The following is a 3,887-nucleotide window of genomic DNA, read 5'->3' as shown; positions in this document are numbered from 1 at the left end:
CACACACACACACACACACACACACACACACACACACGCACGCACGCACACTCACCACAAAACGATCTATGGGTGTGAGTCAGATTCAAAACTTTTCCTAGTTATTCTGTGCCTCATTTATGATCACCTACATTCCAGCGATGACCGTCCTATATCTTGCGGGTTTTCTCTAATGCACACTCACTTTTCAAGAAAGTTTAAATTCAATTTAAAGAACATGTTACTGTCGATTCTGGTAGGTGCTCTAACCCGTAGAAGTCAGTGAACCGTTTCTTTGTTTGTGACGTATGAACGATCTAGAGGTATGTCTATCGTGATGGTGCAGACCATGTGTGAGTATAGTGTTTTATTCGTTTACTTGTTTCACTCATTTGACTGTGGCCATGTTGTATGTGTGTACGTAACTGTCTATTTAGGTATGTATATATGACTATACATTTATGTGTGTGTTTGTGTATAGAAGAATTAGATGCAGTGTGGTTTGGTCATGTGATGTGAATCAATGCTGACGACCTCACGACGCTGAACCTTTCTGACGGGAAGTGTTAAGGCCAATCCTCCTGGCGAAGAAGATTGGCTTACAAGAGTTGTGTGCTGATGCCACATAAAAGCGCTCATGTAGTACCATGTTAAAAGCACCTGGCACACACTATGAAGTTGTTGGCATTCGGAAGGGCATCCAGCCATAGAAACCAAGCCAAATCAAACTAGAACTTGGTATAGCTTGCCAGCTGTGGTCAAACTGTCTAATCCATGCCAGCATGGAAAACGGACATTAAAGGATGATGATGATGGTGTGTGTGTGTGTGTGTGTATAGGAGTAAATGTAAGAACAAGCAAGTTAGGCAAGTCCATATACAAAAAGTATTAAATACATTTAATGCAAAACTTGTACAAATGTATAGGAAAGTTGGTTATACATCATTAGATGTATACCTGACTTTCCTATATAAAATTATAGAATATAACGGAACGCTGAACTCCAGACTATCAACTTAAACAACATTTATTCAGGTGGTAAATATATACATCTTTAGCTCTTGTTGTTACAGCTTCTATGTGTGTGAGTATAGTTGTTGGGACGTTGTTATGTAGATGTGAGTGAGCTGTCGAGTGTAAGTCCGAAAGATGGAGAGTGACAGCTATACACGTAAAGAGACTGTCTCCAGGCTGGAATGTCAGAGACACTGCTTGACACGTCCATGCTCTATTGCTGGCGAGCAAGAAAGAGAATGAATTGAGCGGGAACGCTTGCTTGTTTAATTCCACGCATGCATGAGACTATGCATGCACACGGCGTTACTACAAATGTATACAAATAAAAAGTCCGACTTATTCAGAATAGGAATGATATCAGGAATTAAAGGCGTTGAGTAGGAACTTTAAACACCATTCTGTCAATTCCTCAAATGTAAAATTCTTCCCCGAAGATGGAGGCTGGTGTTATCCAATGATGGAATCCAGTTACAATCATTATTTTAGACCACCAAGCTCCAAGAAACAGCTGTTGGACTCATAAAACTCCTACTTAAGCCCTTTAATTCCTGATATCATTTCTATTCTGTGTGAGTCGGACTTTTTTTTATATGTATACATATGTACACTTTTTATATTAAATGTTGTTCTATATTTTAGAGATGAGGAATTCTGTACATTATTTACATTGGACAGATATGTGTCCTCATCTTTTTTATTACTACAACGTTTCAGCTAATTTACTCTCTAGCCTTCATCAGGTGTCCTAGTCGAATTTTGGACCCAACCCTGGGTTCTCATTCCTAAGGTATTTTTTTTACTAATGTTGTTATTATTTATTCAAGGCACTACCTGGAATTGAACTCACAATCTTGGGGTTAATAGCCTGCACTCTTAACCATTACACTATATGCCTGTGGGCAATTATAGAGTGAATTTTGAAATTCACTGACCCCAAGATTGCAAGTTCAGTTCCAGGCAGTGCCTTGAATAAATAATAATAATAATAACATCAGCAAAAAAATACCTTAGAAATGAGAACCCAGAGTTGGGTTCAAAATTTTACCAGGACATCTGATGAAGGCTGGAGAGTAAATCAGCTGAAACATTGGGGTAACAACAAAGATGAGGACACCGTCCAATGTAAATTATATTAAATGTATTTAATATTTTTTGTATATATTGATATGCCTAACTTGCTTGTCCTTACATTTACTCTACTTGCTCAAATTAAAATCTTTTGAGCACTGCAAAGTGTATTCTACACAGAGAATACCTGTCTCTGATCTATAAGCTATATATATATATATATATGTGTGTGTGTGTGTGTTTGTACATATATAGTTTATAGATCAGAGACAGTTATTCCCTGTATAGAATATACTAAAATGTTCTTCATGATAAAATTATTTTACCATTTTCTACCTTGTCTTATTTTCCATATTTCTCCTGTCTTTGCTCATGTGAATAGTCGTAACTCTCAGTCTCTCCCAGTAGCTCAGCTGTTCCATTGATGCAATCTTCCTGGTGTAGTACCGCTGATCTGCCTCAAGTTCTGCTATCAGTTTCACACAATAGGGTGACCACAGTTGAGAGCAGTAGTCCAGATGGCTCAATATAAATATCCTCCATAGAACCAGCATAGTGTACTTGACCCTTGTTCTGAAGGTTCTCAGAATCCATTGAGCCATTCACCTGCACCTTGCCACCATCTTGAAACAAGGTGTTGTTGCTCATATCAATTCCCAGATCATGCACTGTTTGACTCTGGGATTGCCAGTCCTTTGTGTCCAAAATGTCTTTGTTGTAGCATGTTAGCACAAGCTGCTAACTGATAGCAGATGACTTGGAATTTTCCTGTATTAAATTGCATATTGTTTTCATAAGCCTGTATTTATATATATGACATCAAAGTCTTTCTTTAGAGGATCAGCATTGGAAGGTTCCTTGGCTGCTTTTACTACCTTTCTATCATTGGCACAGCAAGTAAGCATGACTGCCTGTATAACTGATGGCATGTCTGAAAGAGCTACCATAAACAGCAACAGCCCCAAGACAATTCCCTGAGACACTCCACTTGCTATTACTGACTCCTTCAAGAAGACTCCATTCGGCCTGTGACATACTATCCCATGATCAACCTTATCAAAAGCCTTTGCAAAATTGCAATATATCACATTCACATTTGAGCAGCTCGTTTCTTGTCTGAAGCTCTGTAGGGCAGTGGAAGCCATGCTGGGTGTCAGGGAGCAAGTCGTTATCCTCTAGGTGCATGATCAGCTTCTTCCTGACAATGACTTTGCTGACATGTGAGGTTAGAGAGACAGGCTTAGAATATTTAGCATCCACTCTGCTAGCTCCTTCATGGATAGGATATATTATGCTTTTCCTTAACTTTCTGGGAAGTCTCCCAGTTGCAAGGAAGCTTTGTAAGAGGATCTGTAGTGACCCCTGCATTTCTTTAAGTGGGTTGTTTGGAATCCATTAGGGCTTGTGGCTGAGTATAAGCTCATTTCATCAATGGCTGATACTACATCAGTTTCCTCTGCTTCAGTGCAATCAATAGTCGTCATCTCTTTGTGTAGAGTTGTGTTGCTGAATAACTCATCAGGCATATTTACAAGTGACCCAATGGAGTTGTGAAAACGTTTTTGCATTGCACATTCAATTTTTCACTTATTCTCTGGGGGTCTGGAGTTGGTGAGCCATTTTCTTCATACAATGGCCCAGTCATGAGCATACTGAAGCAGACTCTTAAAAGACTTTAGAATTTGTCTTTATATCTTTTACAGCCCTGGCTTCTTTCTCTGATTTCCCCTTTTTGTGGGAGTGCTTTAATTCACTTTCAGTTTTAAGCAGTGTTTATTTGTAAGTGTGTATTTGTATATATATATATATATATATATATATAT

General features: G+C 38.6%; 1 protein-coding gene across 2 annotated transcripts in view; it reads left to right on the top strand.

Moving 5' to 3' along the window:
• The window catches only part of LOC106868301 (uncharacterized), a 48,892-nt gene that overhangs the window by 957 nt on the left and 44,048 nt on the right, over positions 1–3,887 (top strand). Inside the window, exon 1 of one of the 2 annotated variants that reach the window (XM_014913491.2) lies at positions 110–332. The exons of the other annotated variant lie outside the window; for it this stretch is intronic. The gene's annotated coding sequence lies outside the window, so the exon portion shown is untranslated. Of the gene's footprint in view, positions 1–109; positions 333–3,887 lie in introns of those variants that run through there. 2 annotated transcript variants of the gene reach the window in all.

The sequence above is a fragment of the Octopus bimaculoides genome, chromosome 29 (assembly GCF_001194135.2).
Source record: "Octopus bimaculoides isolate UCB-OBI-ISO-001 chromosome 29, ASM119413v2, whole genome shotgun sequence".
NCBI lineage: Eukaryota > Metazoa > Mollusca > Cephalopoda > Octopoda > Octopodidae > Octopus > Octopus bimaculoides.
Note: the sequence above shows the minus strand (reverse complement) of the source record. Positions and strands in the feature narration are given on the sequence as shown.